Below are 19,073 nucleotides of genomic sequence, written 5' to 3'. Positions count from 1 at the left end.
CTGCTGCATGGGGGATATTTTAGTTCCATATTTAGTATTAAATTTTGTAAATATTTTAGACCAATTATTTTCACAAGTATCTATAAGAAGTAAGATTCTTCACATACCTTGTCTCTTAACAAGTCTTTCATTTTATTTTAATTTTTTAATGTTTATTTGTGAGAGAAAGGGAGACAGAGCACGAGTGGGGAAGGGACAGAGAGGGAGACACAGAATCTGAAGCAGGTTCCATGCTCTGAGCTCTCAACACAGAGCCTGACACGGGGCTCGAACTCATTTTCCAAAATCTGTTTAATTTAACATCAGAGTCATCACAAATAAATTTCTGGTTGAAGTCTTATGTGAATTTTTTGAAAATTATAAATTTTCAAAATTTCATCTTCTATTTAGATTGATAAAATATCTCACATTAGTTGATAGCAGTCATACATTATGTATATACGATGGCTAATTCCAAATATATTGCTGACCCCCTTAATTTGTGTTTGTGTGTGTGTGTGTGTGTGTGTGTGTGTGTATATACAAAAATATAGAGATTGAAGTTGACATACATTGTTATATTAGTTTCAAGCGTAAAGCATATTATATATAAGTCTATATATTTCACACTGTGCTCACCCTGGTGAGTACATTTACCATGTGTCGCCATACAAAGTTATTACAGTGTTTTTAACTATATTCCCTGTGCTGGAACTTTTCAACTTCTGACTTACTTACTTTATAACTGGAAATTTGTTTTAATTCCCATAACCTAATTTGCTCATCCCTCCAGCCCCACTTCTCTGGCAGCCACCAGTTTGTCCTCTATATTTATGAGTCTGTTTGTCTGCTTGCTTTGTTTTTTAGGTTCCACATATAAGGAACACATGAAATCATACACATGAAATCATATGGTACTTGTCTTTCTCTGTCGGATTTATTTCACTTAGCATAATACTCTTCTGTACCCATTCATCTATCATTGGACCCTCAGGTTGCTTCCATATTGGCTATTGTAAATAATGCTGCAATAAACATAGGGGTGCATATATCTTTTCAGATGGGTGGTGTTTTTTTTTTCTTTTTTGGGTAAATACTCAGAAGTGTAATTACTGGATCATATGGCATTTCTATTTTTAATTTTTTGAGGAACCTCCATACTGTTTTCCATAGTGACCACACCAATTTACATTTCTACCAACTGTGCATAAGGGTTCCCTTTTCTCCACATCCTCATCAACACTTGTCATTTCTTGTTTTCTTTTATACTAGCCATTCTGAGTGGTATGAGGTAATATCTCATGGTAATTTAGACTTGACATTTCTCTAGTGATTAGTGACATTGAGCATCTTGTCATGTGTCTGTTTGCCATCTGTATGTGTTCTTTGGAAAAATTTCTATTCAGGTTCTCTGCCCATTTTTAAATTGAATTTTGGGTTTTTTGGTGTTGAGTTGTATAAGTTCTTTATATATTTTGGTTATTAACCCCTTATTGGAAATATCATATGTAAATATTTTCTCCAATTCAGCAAGTTGCTTTTTCATTTTGCTGATTGTTCCCTTCACTATGCAAAACCTTTTTTATTTTGATGTAGCCCCAATAGTTTTTTTTTTTTGCTTTTGTTTCCCTTGCCTGAGGAAATGTATCTAGAAAAAATTGCTAAGGCTGATGTCCAAGAGATTGCTGTCTGTTTTCTTTCAGGATATTTACGGTCTCTGATCTTACATGTAGGTCGTTTATCCATTTTTAGCTTATTTTTTGTATATGGTCTACATCATTTTGTATGTAGGTGTCCCGTTTTCCCAATACCATGTACTGAAGAGACTTTCTTTTCCTTCTCATATATTCATGCCTTCTTTGTTGTAGATTAATTGATGATACATTATTTTAAATAGTTTTTAAAAAGTTCCATGAAAATAAGATCCACCAAAATTTGTATTCATAACAAGAAACACACAAGTTTATCTTCAATGCTGATGTTTTAAATTGCATTTGGAACAATCATATAAAGTCAAATATTTATTTCACCATTGAAAGATTAACTTCAAAAAGCTTTATTGCAATAAATTGGTTGAGAACTCAATTTTTTCTTGAATTAACTTTACTGATTTTCTATTTGAAACATTTAACAACAATGATGTAAAACTGCTTTCTAAGTTCTGTTAATGAAGCCTACTCATGAATAATTACTAATTCACTTTTCATATGTGTATAGAAAATTATAAATGGACACTATTAATTGAGAATATTCTAATTATGACCCCAATTCATTGCATACTAAATACTCAGATACATAGGGATTTAATGTTTACATGATTTCTGTGTTCAGGCCTGCAAATTTTGAGATATCATAAAATTTAAAACTGTGGATTAAAGGCCACTTAAAAGGCAGTAAGTGAGGTTCCTTTTTATTTGTTTTTTTCTGAATGCCAACTGGTGAGAATTACTTGAAAAAACCTAGTGGCTGAAAGCCTACTTACCTACCTGTTGAAAATGTCCAACCCGTAAGAAAATGTCAAAAATATTGACAGAATTTTGTTTTCTTTTTCTTTTATAAATGTTGGAGGGTAGAGCTTAATGCTAAAAGAATCATTTCACACTTTTTTTTCCAGGCTATATATAAAATCTTAAATACATTCTTCCTGGAAGATAGACTCTAAGAAACACTTCCTTATTTGGTTTCACAGACTGTCACAGACTGTCATCTAATCATCTTCATATCTTTCTCTGAAAAAGAAAATACACTTAATTCTTGAAACAACCTGAAATCCATAATGCATTTCAATGCTTTAAGATTCAGGTCAACTTTGATTTCTGAATGGCAGCCTTATTTTGTTTTTCTTTTCTTACTCCCTGTTGGGTTATCAATTCATGGTTTTTACTTTTGTGTTAACTTTAAGTGAAGTGTGCAATTATCTCTGAAATATTTTGTATTAAAGCTCTAGAAAATATTTCATTTTGTTGCATCCTTTAAGTAGAAATGAATATCTATCTCTCTGCACTGTGCCTGGGTCAGTGCCTGTCAGTCATTTTATTTGCCTGCCCAATTTGGAGTTGTAGACTAAATTTGACTTTTCTTACAGCTTTTATTTTCTCAGACCTGCTACATCTACCACTTGTGTAAAGTTTCTTTTTAGTGCACATCATTGTTCCTTCTCCTTATCTATATATGTCATTGGGAATTAGAGTAGTTGATTATTACATCTTATCTAGACAGAAAGAAAAAGAGTGAGAAAGAAAGTGGGAGGAAAGGAAATGAGAGGAAAGGAAACGAAGGGAAGGGAAGGGAAGGGAAGAGAAGGGAAGGGAAGGGAAATAAAAGAAGAAAGGAAGGGAAATAAATGTGTAAATATGTATTTTGAAATACTTTAATGTGAAGAGATGGCACCTGGATAGTATGAAGACTCTTCATGTGTGCTAATAAGATAAAAAAAAAGTAAGTAGGTAATTACCTTTCCTTTAACCATTATTTTCCCATTATTCTAAATCCTCATCGATACTATTCTAAATCCTCATCGATACTAAATCCTCATCGATACCATTACTATACTGTATATGGGCCCATAAATCTTATATTTTAAAATGAAATTGTATATACCAATGAAGACCTCAAAGAATGAGGTGAATGTGAAATTTTATCTGCTATGAATATCATACAATTGATAGATCTTTAATCATGCCTGCCCCCACCCCCCCACTTTTTTTTTGACAGTTAGTTTGTAATGCTAGACATCCAGTTGGATTTGACATGGTCTTAGGATGCTACATAATCCTGATTCTTGAGAAGGATCACATTGAATCTTACTATAAATCCTTGTTGATCATTAATTTCATTTTTCTTATTATTGCTTTTATTATTGGCAGAAATAAATTCAGAATTTCATTAGGAACTTCTGATCTCATTCACCTCTGCATGCCTAGAACAATGTCAACATTCATTGGAAGGTTGACAAATGTTCAAAGATGGTATAGTGAATAAATTAAAAGAGAAAAATTGAATACAAATAATTAATTTATTTTGCCTTTATTATAATATACTGTTTATGCTCCTTATTTAAATATACTTTATTTATTATGATCCATAGAAACTCTTAATTTTTAAAAACAATGTTTTATGTAAAATCAGAAAGAAGTGGATGATTTCAGTTCAAGGAAATAGTTATACTATCTGGAATTAGTAGTAATTCTGTTTTTCTAATGTACAGAAACTTCCTGCTGAGGGCATTTCATCTTTTTTTGTTTGTTTTTATCTTACCATTAAAAGAGAGATATTTTAAAACATATTTGGCTCAAGCACTATCAGATTTAGGGAGAGACAGAGAAAGAGAGAGAAGGAAATTATGGGGTAGGATGTAGAATTTTCACAGGAGTCTAGTTGACCATACTTGGAATATGAATAGGGACCAAGAAAGGTTCTGATATTTGGCAGTACTTACTAGGGTTTTTCACATGCGTAGGTTCTTTCAAAGGAACCATCTGGCCCAATGCTGGCTGTGCTGAGTAGAATCTGAGACCATGGTTAGTGTTGCATTATATCTGACAACCAAAAGTTGCTTCTATTTTTATACTGGTAATTAAGCTACATTGTAGTACTGTTGCATTGATTTAAAAAGTTTTGATATTCATATTCCTGTTTTCTGAATGTGTCCCTGGACGGTTAGTGATAAGATCTCCTGAACTTTCCCTGTGGAAGGCGGTTGAAAAGGGTGGCCAGAATTACTCTACTGAGATCATCCAATAAGGAATCACCTCCAAATGAAAGTGTGGAAATTGAGAAGAAGTTGAGAGTGGGGTGAGGGGATGGGTTTAAGCCAGACAAAAATCAGATAGATAAATGCCACAGAAGGCAACTCAGTCTAATTAAACACTGAGTTTGATTTTAGGAGACTTGAGTTATATACCACATTCTGCCACTGACTTGGGTAAATTGCTTGACCTTTCTGAACCTAGATTTTCTCATCTGTGAAAAGAGGAGGGGGTGGAAGATTGAATTAGATGCTATAAAAGGTAAATTCCACTGCTAAAGTGCAGTCTGTTCTATACCACCTTTCCAAGTTTTGCCTGATATTTTCCAAATCCATAATGTCAATAAAAAGAGCTGAAGTCTAAGATTAAATTTATATAGGACAAAGGCACATCAGTGCAACTTTAATTAAAGGTGGGAACTTGCTTGGATGTGCTAATTGAGCAAAAGAATGAATGATTTCTGAGTCCAAGATGCAAGATGTTGTTCCATTTAAATGGAAACATTTTTTAAAGTTCCATTAAGGGCTGTTTATTTTTTATGTTATTTCAAAACGGAAGTCAAAGAATTCTGGACCTGTAAAAAAAAGTTCAAGATACTGACAAGCACTGTATTCTTTGATAGCTACTGTGAACTCTATGGATATTACTATATCACAATTAGCAAACTGTATTCAATATGTTGGTGTATAATTATTTTTTTCAGTCCTAGTATAGTGCCTAGTATTTAGAAACTCTCGGTATGTATTTCTGGAATAAATGAATATGTGTATTTAAAAAAGTAGGTCAACAAATGGTTAAAATTCTGATTTCAATCACATATTCTGGAGACAGTGCCAGACAATTTTGAAAACATTTGGGTAATAGATTGATATTCAGGTTTCATCTGGATCCTTTCCAGCATGAAATCCTTCAGAATAATTGCTATGAAACTGTTTCTGTTTACACAACCATTAAGCAAAAAATTCATTTAAGAAATATTCAATAAGAATATTATAGGTGATGAGGAAATGAATACAGTACTGTTTTTTTGCACTATAAATAGCTTAAACTATGTTCAGGATCTAGTCCCTAGAAATTATTCTGAGACTAGGAAACAGATCAAGGGAATCATTGGCAAACCCTGCAATTTCTTACTGAAAAGTTTGTCATTATGGGCAGACCAAGCCAAGAAGCATGAGAGCAGATGGTGAAATGCCAAGTATAAATAAATTCATGTCTCTCTCTAGTATCCTAAGCCTAAGGACTTGGATATGGACCAACACATACTACTGTGGACCCACTGAGGAGCAAAAATTATTCAGCAATCATCACAGTAAGGAATGGAATCCTGGAGAGTAATAGCAACACTTCAGCCATCTCCATTACAAATCCTTCATGGTTTCTAGAAGGCCATTTGGAAGGCAGGGAACCTGCCAACGCACTTATGTAAAGTTAGCTCCAACTTCTGAAGATGCCTCAGGAAGAGCCATTCAGAGTATTCCTTTTTTACTTTCTGTTCTTTTGGAATTTCCTACTCATCTGTCCCTGCAGGTTATTTTGAGTATTAAATAAGACAGTTAAATAAGATTACTTTGAAAGATGGAGCCTTCTCTTTAAAAATTATTTAGTTTTACTACTTTTATTATCACAAGTTCTTAATTAAATTCCAATTTTTCTTTGAGAAAATGTCCCTAGAAATAATGAAGTTGGTTAGAGTGGCAATATTTGCAGAAACATGGGCTCTTTCCTTCAAAGAAATAGTGGTGTATATAGATAAAACTTCCAAACATTTTCTAGTATATAATAAAACTTAAAATTTAATATTTCACAGGCAAATTAATTATCTTTTAAATTGATTATATTTGGAAAAGGATAACTGTATTATGTGAAATAACTAAGACCCCTGATTCATTGGATTCTGTGATAGAGAAATATACAAGAATCAATCAATTTAAGAGTGAACATAGTAAAATAAACCTACAAGATTCAATAGAGTAAACAATGATTATATAATGATGTTCACCTCATGGAAATGAGGCTTATCAATGCAAATTAAATAACTTAAAAATAATTTTCCAAATTGGACCAATAATACAATACCTAAATTGAGAGTAACTATGTAAATGGGAGAATAATAACTTATCCAGTTAGTTTTATTTAAGAAGACAGATACCCCAGGGTTAGAGATTTCCCACTAAGCAATTAGTTCAGTGATTTTTAACCACTTAATCAACAAATGATCCATGTTTACTATTTATTGTGTCCTGTGCTTGAGGCATTGATGTGATAACATAAGGGTTGATGTCAAATATGCTTTCAAACATTTGCATATATGTGAGTACATACATAAAGAAACTATATTGTTTTTTGATATTATAGAAAATATGAGGGGTGCCTGGGTGGCTCAGTCGGTTAAGCATCTGACTTTGGCTCAGGTCATGATCTCACGGTTCTTGGGTTCGAGCCCCACATCAGCTCTGTGCTGACAGCTTGGAGCCTGGAGCCTGCTTCTGATTCTGTGTCCCCCTCTCTCTCTGCCTGCGCACACTCTGTCTCTCTCAAAAACAAATAAATGTAAGAAAAGAAATTCAAATATACTGAAAGAAAGAAAATATGAAAGAAACATTATCAGTAAAATTAAGTTAAGATGTTTTCTTTCATTTTGTATAATCTATTACAATTCTTCCTAATTCATTATTTACAATCTTAAATTAGATACTAATTCTAAAGGCTTATTTTGGGATACTATAACAATATTATTTTTCTCTTACCAAACACAAAGCCAAATCTTCTGATAATGAAAATTTTATAAAGTTCTATGAATTATTGTGTGGGGATTGTGCTGAACTGCACTGGTCCCTACTCAACCCATTGTACAGTGCCACACTCATGTAATAACTACTTATTAAATGCCTATCATGTAATAGGCACTGTGCTGAGCATACACAAAGTTAAAACACTGCTCTCAAGAAACTTTCACAGTGGTTGAGGGATAATTAGTTTAATAAAGTAGCATGAAATATACAAAATTAAGCATTGGCGTTATGAGGTATATAAGCAAGGCAATTAATCATCCATGGTAGCTCAATCTACTGTTTCATTATTTAAGTAGTATTGTGATCCATCAGTATGTGTGTGTGTATATATAACAAATATAAAAATAATTTTAAGAGTTGTTGGCAGAAATACTTTTGACTTTAATATGGAAATGATTGTTTCAATCAGTGGTATTTATCCTTGACATATTTTTATTGACATTAAACTTCCTTATTTGAATTGATTATTTATTTTGCACAAGATTTGACGTACTTACCTTAGGAGATGCTAAGGAACTATTATTGAATGGTCTCAACCCACTTAAAAAATACAAAATAAGTATTGCTGAGTTTTTCTTTTTTTAGATTTTTAAAAAAATATTTATTTATTTTTGAGAGAGAGAGCGTGCAATCGGGGAGGGACAGAGAGAGAGGGAGACACAGAATCTAAAACAGGCTCCAGGCTCTGAGCTGTCAGCACAGAGCCTGATGCGGGGCTCAAACTCACAATCCATTAGGTCATGACCTGAGCTGAAGTCGGACACTTAACCGACTAAGACACTCAGGCGCCCCAGTATTGTTGAGTTTCTTACTAGTCATTTTTCTAAAATATTTTCATTTCTGAGAAGATAGATTTCTATCAAAATATACTATTTGAAATGTTTTTGGCTAAAACAATCTTTAGTTTAATTGAATGAATACAGGTATATGCCATATAATACAGTCAAAATATGTTCTAAGTTCCTTTAAATTCATAAGATTGGGAAAAGTGATATATAACAATTTTTTCCCAATTTACAAAACAAAAAGAATTAGGGAAATATTTTAATTGGTGGTGCACTTTTTCATATGCTTTCCTAGAATAAAAATGAGGATTCTGTACTTTCTTTAGATTATTTAGACATTTAATCATACATTCTTGTGTATGTGAGTGTGTGTGACATACATATATATCACATTTTTTTGTATGTACTTATTGCTTGATATGTGTATGTGTGTGTGTAAGACAAATTATTAATAAATTATTATACTTCTATCTTACTGAAATGTTAAAATCTTTCTCACTAGTATATTAAAATATGCACATTTTCTTATTTAATTATTTGATCAGCCAAGTTAAATGCCGGACTTAAGTTAGATACAGTACAAAGATGAATGGGAAGCAATCTAGGTCTTCCCTTATCCTCTTGTTTATAATAGTAAATCAGGACATTAGACTGTAATGGCTTTGCAGAGGCTAAAGCATTAACTGCCTGAGTGTTTTGGGGAAAGCGTCATTGATAATTATCTAACTCAGTTCTTAAAATTTGACATATTTTAAATGTACGAAAAATGCATTTAAACTGCACACGTTTGCCAGGATCGCCTCAGATCTTTTGCTTTAAAGAAACAGAATTTAACAATAGCGCTTGAAGCCCACTTGGCAGCTCTGATTCTCTTTCCCTCCTTTCCTCCCCAGAGATAACTACACCAAGGTTATGTGCAATATTTCCACACAGGCTTTAATACTTTAGCTATATACCTATCCACAAACAATATACTTTGAAATATTTATCAGTTCTCTCATATATTGCACATCTCCTTCTGCAATATGCTTTTCATTCAAAAATTTTACATACATTCACATCAATACATGCAGACTGTATTCATTCATCTTAATTGTTGAATTGAAATATGCTACATATCATATTTTCTTTATCTACTTGCCTAGTGATAACATTTCAAGTACCACACCACTGTAAATAGCGGTTCAGTGAACATTCCTTTGCATGTCTCATTAGATGCATATTCAAGCTTTTTACTAAAACATATATTTAGAAGTGGCATGGCTGGTTCCTGTGACATGTGCACCATCAGCTATTCCAGATATTGCCAACTTGCTTTCCAATTTTAGATCACACTCAGCATAGCCCACATACTTGATATTCATGAAACTTTTGATTACAGGCAATCTGGTAGATTTGGAGTGAAATGGCAGTGTTTTAACTTGCATTTCCTCAATAGTAACGTGGTTGAGCAAATGTTCTTCTGTTTATTGCCAGTCAGGTTTCCTTCTCTGTAAATGATCTGTTCATATGTTTTCAATTATTTATTTTTTTCTGTTATGTTTTTCTATCTACAATTCAAATGTTAATCTACGATGACATATATACATATACATGATCATACATACATATCTTTTTTACACTTTGATTATGGTTTTCTTAGCCATATCAAAGCTTATATATTTTGTATTGTTATCAAATGTATCCAGTTTTTAAAGTTTTCTGAATTTCTATGATTTTAAAACATTTTTTCTTATCTCACTAGCATAAAGATGTTTTCTTCTAAATTTGTGTTTGTTTTTTTTTTACATTTAAACTTTAACCAGAATATATGCATTTATATATTAAGTATGTAAATGTGTGTGTGTGTGTGTGTGTGTGTGTGTGTGTATGAATACCGAGATGCAAGGATCCTTCATGTGTTTTTGTTTTTCCTCCAACTGGATGGCCAGTTGTCAAAGAATAGTTTCAAAAATAATTCTTACACTCACCTACTGGTTTGAAGTGCCCATTTTATTACATGTCAGATTCCATATGTGCATCCATCTGATTTGAAAACACTAATGCTATTCCTTCTATCTACATTTCTTTTTCTATTCCATTGCAAACACCACTCTATTTTAATTATTATGGATATTAAATATTGGTTTTCCTTTCCTCTTTTTTTCCTGAGAGAATATTTTGATTCTCCTAAGATATTTTCCTTGTAAAGAATTTTCCTTATAAATTTCAGCATCATCTTGATGTTTTTATTGGCGATGACTTGTTGAAAATGGATTGAGAAGCAACTGACTCTTTACAATGTTAGGTCTTATATCCACTAATATTGCGTCTTTTTATTTATTGGGTTTTTATATCCTTCAATGAAGTTTAATTTTCATATAGAAGCCTTAAATATATATTGTTATAGTTATTCTTAGGTACATATGATGAATGAGACATGTTTATCTCTTAGTTATTACTAATGAGTGATGGCAGGTTTTAAGGAATAATATTGTTTGCTATAGTTTTCTCTTATTCTGTTCTGTTTTATATTTTTTAACTTAATTTAATTATTATTATTATTTACATTTTGTTTCCTCCTTTCCAAATCTTATATAGTCTACAAAATAGTATCCACTAGGGTCTGCATGTCAATATAGAATAGCAACTGTTATGACTGACTTCTTCCTATTCATAATTTTGAAAAATGAACATCAAATTTTAACTTTTTTAGTTTCTTTATCCCTGTGCTATGTGCTAGAAAGTCATTTCAGACTGTGATATTGAACAACCCTAGGGCTCTCTTTATTTATTTCCTTTTCTCAAGGACCACTATCTTGCACTGTCTTGTTTAATGCTTGAAAACTATTGTTTCAAATATTGTTTGCTTTCTAGTTTCTAGGATGGATGGGCCAATGTTTTTGTGTTACTTCAACATGGCTTGAAGCAGATATCCAAATTTTAATCCTTGAAATAGTTTATTTGTATTTCTTGCTTTCTTGGGTTGACTAGATCTTTCCCTTCAGTGTTAAGTAGGATCACTTGTTTAGGGGTATCCTAGTCACATTCCTCATCTTAAAGGAAGATGTTAATGTTTAAAATGGATGATGTTTGCTCTTTCCCATCCTGCAAGATGGTGGGTGAAAAAGCTGAGAAGCAGGATACTAAGGAGAAGAAGCCTGAAGCCAAAAGGGCTGATGCTGGTGGCGAAGTTAAGAAGGATAATTTCAAGGCTAAAGTGCCAAAGGGGAAGCCCCACTACAGCCAAAACCCTGTCCTAGTCAGAGGAATTGATAGATAGTCCTGATCAGATATAAATTCCAGAAAGGCCAAGTATAAGAGGAAGTATTCAGCAGCTAAATCCAGGGCTCAGAAGAAAAAGAAGGCTCTTAGTTCTGTCACAAAACCAGTTGGTGGTGACAAGAATGGTGGTACTTGAGTGGTTAAACTTTGTAAAATGCCTAGGTATTATCCTACTGAAGACATGCCTTGAAAGCTGTTGAGCCGCTGGGAAAAAAAAAAACAAAAAACAAACAAACAAACAAACAAAACAACCTTTCAGGCAGCCTGTGAGAAAAGTGTGAGCTAGTGTCACTTCTGGAACCATTTTGATCATCCTCACTGGGCACCACAGAAGCAAGAGGGTGGTTTTCCTTAAGCAACTGACCAGTGGCTTGCTACTTATGACTAGACATCTGGCCCTCCATTGAAAATGATATCGGCAAAGTGAAAATCCCCAAACATCTCATTGATGCTTACTTAAAGAAGAAGAAGCTGTGTAAACCCAGACACCAGGAATATGAGATCTTCAACACAGAGGAAGAGAAGTATGAGATTACAAGAAGCACAAGGTTTACCAGAAAGCTGTGGACTCTCAAATTCGGCCAAGAATCAAAGCTGTTTGTCAGCTTCAGGGCCACCTCCACTCTGTTTTTTCTCACAAATGGAGTTTATCCTCCAAATTGGTGTTCCAAATTTTTACAAAGAACCCAATTAAATCACTGATCCATTTAAAAGGAAGAAGAAATGGATGATGTTTGCAGGAGATTTATGGTAGATGCCTTTTATGAAGTTGAGGTGTACCATTTTATTATAATTTGATAAAAGTTTTATAAAAAGTTGTTTATAATGACTTTTAAATTTGATCAAAGGTATTTTTGGAAATTAAAAATTTTTATTTTAACCAAGGTAATAAATTAAATAACATGAATTTTCTAATTTTGAAAAATAAACATCCCTAACCCTGAAATAAATTTGTATACTTGAAATAATGTGCAATGAGAAATTATCTGTTGATCCAGAAAATAATGTAAGTATTTAGGTACATGTATTCATACGCATATGCACACACATACACAAACACACACACACACACACACACATATGTTGATCCATTAAATACTCATGTAAATGCTTTTGATATTTCTGACTTTGCTTTTGATATAATTTTTTTTGGCCAAATTGGGTGTCCTTTGTTAGAAAAAGAGGAAAACAAGGATTTCTGGAGGATTTTATTTATTTATCTTCCTATTATTTATTGTTCTAAATACCTGAAAGTCTGGGGTTGCCACTGACTGATGAAAACTGAAGATCAAGCAGTTTTAGTGGCACAGTGATGCAGATTTTGATGTTCATTCTACATAGATTTGGATATTTTAAATTTGAAATTTTAACTAAAAATCCAAGTGGAAATGCCAAGTAGGCAATTGAATACTTACAACTGGATTTTGATGGAAAAATTAACCTGAGAGTTATTTTGTGTTTTTCAGAATGAGACTGACTTGAGAAAGATAAGGCCTTTCTCATTGCTCTGTTTAAAATTGTAATCTCGGGGCGCCTGGGTGGCGCAGTCGGTTAAGCGTCCGACTTCAGCCAGGTCACGATCTCGCGGTCCGTGAGTTCGAGCCCCGCGTCGGGCTCTGGGCTGATGGCTCAGAGCCTGGAGCCTGTTTCCGACTCTGTGTCTCCCTCTCTCTCTGCCCCTCCCCCGTTCATTCTCTGTCTCTCTCTGTCCCAAAAATAAATAAACGTTGAAAAAAAAAATTAAAAAAAATAAAATAAAATAAAATTGTAATCTCCATTCCCCAGAAAACATTATCATGCTTCATTGAGTTACTTTTTTTTTACCAGAACACTCATTAAATTTTAATGTACTAATTATTTACTTTTTAATTTTTCTTAGCAATCTTTCCTACTGCAATACAAACTCTAAGATATTTATCTTTTTTTTTTAAACTGTTGTAAACAAGTGCTAGAGTAGTGCCTGGCGCATATTAGGTGTCCAATAAATACCTGTTAACTGAATAAATTAATTAACTTTATTTCTTTTTCTGGCCTCTTAGAGTTTCCCTCACTTCAGTTCCTTAAAATTATACTTTAAAAAAAAGACACTCCCATTTCCCACACTTAAAGTTACTCAGTGTTATAAAGCATTATTCTGTGAATTTAATTTTGCATATTAATCTACCTTCCTTTTCCTTTGTGTTGTATTTCTTTAATTTATGGCTTTCTCTTTATTATTTCTTTATTTTTGTTTCTTTTAAAATTTTGATTTGAATTGTCGGCTTAGCAATTTTCACTTTTTCTGGTGCTGAAATATTTTCATCAGAAGGTATACGTTTGCCTCTAACTACTATTAAGCTGAATCTCACAAGATTTAAAATAGAATTCATTGCATTCATATCTTTCCATTTTGAAGTTGCCTTTTGTAGCTTTCAAATACAGCTTGACACTATTTAAAATAAAAAAAAAACATTTTAAAATAAAAAATATATATTTTAAGTTTGAATGTGTTATTTCAGAGAACACAGTAGATAGTAATTATATTTATATGGTGTTTTTATCTAACAAATCACACAGGCATACGTTCTATTCAATCCTTAATACAACACTATGCAATAGGTAAGGCAGGTAAAATCATTTCATTGTTAAGATAATTAGAATTCAGAAGTTTAAGGAACTAGTAAGCAAAAAGCTTGAACTTGAACTTAAACTCAGTTATTGTTACCTTGAATTGGGATTCATTTTTTTTCTTCCCAGTATAAAAACAATGGTTGAAGTATTCCACTCTTCTTTCACACTTATAAGGAAACATAGTATTGGCTGATATATCTTCTAATGTGCAGCATTGTAATGCATATACATATAAGCAGATTCATATTTCCAATTTTCTTTTCAATTTTAATAAATGCTCCCTCCCACCACCTCATGGCCTTTTAATGTTCCTAGGCAAGAAGGCATGAATTTACGTTATTAGAATCCCATGCCATATTGCACTTATTATGAATTATAGTTATTAAAATTAACTGAAGCATGAGAAGAATTTTTATTTATACAACTATAATTATTTCCAACTTTACAGCTGTAAAGATATCTAAGTATCCTTCAAAGAATGTGGACTTTTGAAAGTGATAGACTTAGGTTTGTTAAGCAGAAATTCTCAGAGCAAGAACTTCTTTTTGAACACTTTGGAACTCATTTCTGTATTATTATCTGAATATATCACAACAGTACTGTGTTTGTTCTGTAAAGTACTGAACATATTAAAGCCAAATCACCTAAGTAAGATAGAATAGTTTTGACTTGTCAGGAAGTTTTTGTTTTGTGGGTATAGTGGGATTTTAGAAAGAAGATATGTATGTTGTAGTGAAATGCACATTGATTTTATGGTCCAGACATTGAATTTAGCATGTGACTTTACTAATCACTAGATGACTTTGAGCTTAACCTTTCCAATCTTTTTAATATTTTTTTAAAGAATTTTGTAATGTTTATTTTTGAGAGAGAGAGAGAGAGAGAGCGAGCATGAGCGGGGGAGGGGCAGAGAGAGAGGGAGACCCAGAATCCAAAGAAGCAAAATCCAGGCTCTGAGCTGTCAGCACAGAGCCGGACACGGAGCTTGACCTCACAAATCATGAGATTATGACCTTAGCGAAAGTCAGAAGCTTAACCGTGTCACCGAGGCACCCCTCCAATCTTTATTTACTTGTAGGTAAGATTTCTAAGTCCAAATAAAATGAAAATTTATAAATAAGTATCAAAATGAGAGTAACATGTTCAACTAACAGAACTATTGATATCTTTTACTTCACATAGCTATCATAGTCTTGGCATATTCATATGCCAGTCAAAGTATAGGGTAAGAGATAACAATGATGCCACATCAGGAGTACCAGTAAATTTTGATGTGGACTTGCACATTCAGCAGAGGTCATCTGAGGACTGGTAGTCACTGCAGCTTCATCTTTTTGACTTTCTACTTGCTTCTGAGTTAAAATGCAATTAAACAGGACGCCTGGGTAGCTCAGTAAGTTAAGCGTTGGACTTCAGTTCAGGCCATGATCTCATTGTTTGTGAAGGTTCCAGCCCTGCATCAGGCACACAGCCTGCTTGGAACCCTCTGTCTTCCTTTCTCTCTCTGCCCCTCCCCAACTCTCTCTCTCTTTCAAAATAGATAAATATTTTTTTAAAAGTTTTCATGCAATTAAATAGAGAAGACTGAGCTGTTGTAAGTCACTTAATGCCACTGTGTGAAGGCAGAAGAGGAGACAATCATTTCTGAGGAGAAAATAAAGAGAAGAACTTTTGAATCCAAATGCCCTCAAGTTAGGAAATTTGTATAGAAAATATCACTGGGGACACCAAAGATCTTTACTGGTCTCAGACAAGGGCTCAATACCACAAAAGAAAATGATAAAATTAGTTGTTTAGAACCAAATTAACTAGTAAATTGATGTACGGAGGAGGCAGCAAACATAGAAATCAATTTACAAAAAAATGGCAAAAATGGGCGGTCAATTTACAAAACTTGATTCTAAATAAAAAAAAAAAACTCAGAGGCTGAAAATTACACATGTAAAAAATAGTTAACTGACTCAAACATTGTTGATTAATATTGCAAAGGATATAGGAGCATAACTGTTTCCATATAATTCTCAGAATATGCCCCCCTCAAAAGACATAATCTTTATTCTATTTTATATTCACATTGATAAATTAAAGCAACTATGCTTAATAATAGAGGTTGGATTGGCATTAAATTTTTTTTTCACTAATTTGGATTATAAAAATGTAAAATAAACAGAAATTGTTAGAAGACAATGTGGCAAATTGTGGAATATCCATTAACATCCATTACCTTTTTATCTTCATAGCATCCTGAATTTTACTGCTTTGCAGTAAGAAGGGAATTCAATAGAGGGGCGCCCAGGTGGCTCAGTCTTTTTAAAGTCTGACTCTTGATCTTGGCTCAGGTCATCATCTCATGGTTTGGGAGATCTGGCTTTGCATAGGGCTCTGTACTGACAGCACAGAGACTGCTTGGGATTCTCTCTCTCTCTCTTTCTGCCCCCCCCATTTATAAAAATTAATTAATTAATCAATTAAAAAAGAAAGGAATTCAATAGAATGTTATGGCATTGTTTTTGTTGTTGTTTGATTTCCTCCTTGCTGTATGCCTATTGTCATATAATGGACAGTTAACAATATTTACTGATTGAATTGTTTCTCATGCCCTAAAGCTGTTTAGTGTAGACAGTCTTTCTAGCTACAGTAATTGGTTAGAAATGGACACATACTCAAACTCAGATAAACCAGAAAAAAAAAAAAAAAAAAACAGGACCAACAGAATTCAGTTCCAGAACTCTGACAACCCACTGCTCAGTGGACATTTGATATTTTTCCTAATTTAGACTGAGAGGGCAATAAATTCCATGTGCTGCTGGTTACTGCCTTGGGAACATAAGGGGTTAACATTTCTGAGAATGTAGCTAACATTGAGAAAGTACAGCCAGGTCCCCTCCTTTAAACTATGGGTAAAATCTTTTCTAAAGGAAAATATAACCCCTGGGTCATGACTGATTGTTTGAACTGGGTGTACAACAAAAAAACATCACCATCATTTAGCTACTAGGAAGTCTTCTTCATCTCAGCAAAGGATACTATTAACACATAATCCTGGTCAAACTTAATTTTCTCCTTCCCTCCATTTTCCAATTCTAATCAAATATCAATTTCTCTTCCAAAGTAAATTTCACATCTTTGGTGTCCGTCCGTCTGTCTGTTTGTTTGTTTAATCTTCAACGTTACTTCTCTAGGTAAAGCCAATATTACCTCTTACCCAGATTATGGCAATAGACATATATATCTTGTTTCCATCCTTTTGTGCCACCAATCCATTCTCTGTACTTTAGAAAGAAAGAATTATTTGAAACCTAGCTTTCTTCCCCACCTCAACATGCTTCAAACTCTTCCTTCAATGCCTGGTGTATTAGATTTATGGCTAAAATTTTGATATAAATATGAAAGTCTTGCACAGTCTTCCTTCTGCTCACCTTCCCAAACTCTGTTTACTACTGTCTTCGGCATTCATTCTGCTGTAGCTTGTGTCTCCTTTCTGTGCAGAAACACAATGCACTTTTTCTCCTTCAAGGCTTTTTTCACTTGCTATTGACTTTGCCTGAAAAAGTGTGTCTCTCCCATGGCTGGCTTCCTCTGATCTTTCATGTCTCAGAATAGATGTCAATTTCTGAGAGAGGCTTCTTTTTTGACAACCTGTCTAAAGAAAACTTAAGTCCCCAACCTAGATTCTCTAGACCTCATTCCTTTCGCAGCACTTCTTGTATAAGGTAATTATCACATTTAATTATCTGGGAATTCATTTATGGTCTGTTAATTCCAATAGAATTTAAAGATGATCAGATCTTGTTCATTGCTCTCTCCATAGGAGTTGGCCCATAGAAAGCATTCAAGTCATATTTGCTGAAAAAAAAAAACTATATGACATTATTTAAGCATGCAGTGTGTTCATTTATAATGAGATATAGTTGTTGGTGCCTGATAGGATGGTGTTGCCAGGACCTCTTCTGTGAGAACCTCACACACTTACTCAAATGAGCAGAACCCTGTGGGTTATATATTTGTCTTTCAAATGACACTTCCCTCTTGATCCTGCTTGATTAGATAAGGGGAACTAATCAGGCTGGGCTAAACAGGTTCTTTATTGAGAATTCACAGTGAGAAATAGAGAAGTGGAGATTGGACATGAGTCACATTAATGGTAAAACTTGGTTAAGAATGATGACATCTGACGTCTGTTGCTAAATGCTATGGCTACTGCCTTAATTTTTTCAGTCTTGCTGTTTACATATTTTTCTTGGATTTTTTTTTTGAGCTATCCCTAATATCTCCTAATAAAATTTCATTTTTTTCCTGAAGAAGTTTTAGTGGAGTGGATTTGTGCAAATAGCAATGAGAATATCTTCATATAATATATAAATATGTTTTTTTCACTTTAAAATTCTTTTATTTTTGTTGTCATTTAAGTATAGCTGACATACAATGTAATATAGTTTCATGTGTACAACATAATGATTTACAATTCTATAAATTACATAATGCTTACCACAATAAGTGTAGTCAGCATATAATGTTATTATAATATTATTGACATTATTTCCTTGCCGTACTTTTCATCCCTGTGACTTATTTTATAACTAGAAGTGTGTGCCTCTTAATCCCCTTCATGTATTTATCATATCCTCCCCCTCCACCTGCAGCCACTGGTTTGTTCTTGGTACTTATGAGTATTTCTGGGTTTTGTGTTGATTTATTTATTTGTTCATTTGCTTTGTTTTTTAGATTTGAAATATAAATAAAATCATATGGTTTTCTCTTTCTCTGTCTTATTTAACTTGCATGATACATTCTAGGTTCATTCATGTCATTGAACATGGCAAGATCTCCTTTTAATGTCTGAGTAACATGTCATTAGTTCTTCTTTATTCATCCATCAATGGACACTTAGG

General features: G+C 33.3%; 1 pseudogene; it reads left to right on the top strand.

Annotated features, from left to right (window-relative positions):
* The first annotated feature begins 11,401 nt into the window (after window positions 1–11,401).
* LOC115518769 lies at window positions 11,402–12,302 on the top strand (annotated as a pseudogene).
* Window positions 12,303–19,073: the final 6,771 nt, after the last annotated feature.

This window comes from Lynx canadensis, chromosome B4, assembly GCF_007474595.2.
Source record: "Lynx canadensis isolate LIC74 chromosome B4, mLynCan4.pri.v2, whole genome shotgun sequence".
NCBI lineage: Eukaryota > Metazoa > Chordata > Mammalia > Carnivora > Felidae > Lynx > Lynx canadensis.
This window is presented reverse-complemented; position numbering and strand designations above follow the sequence as displayed.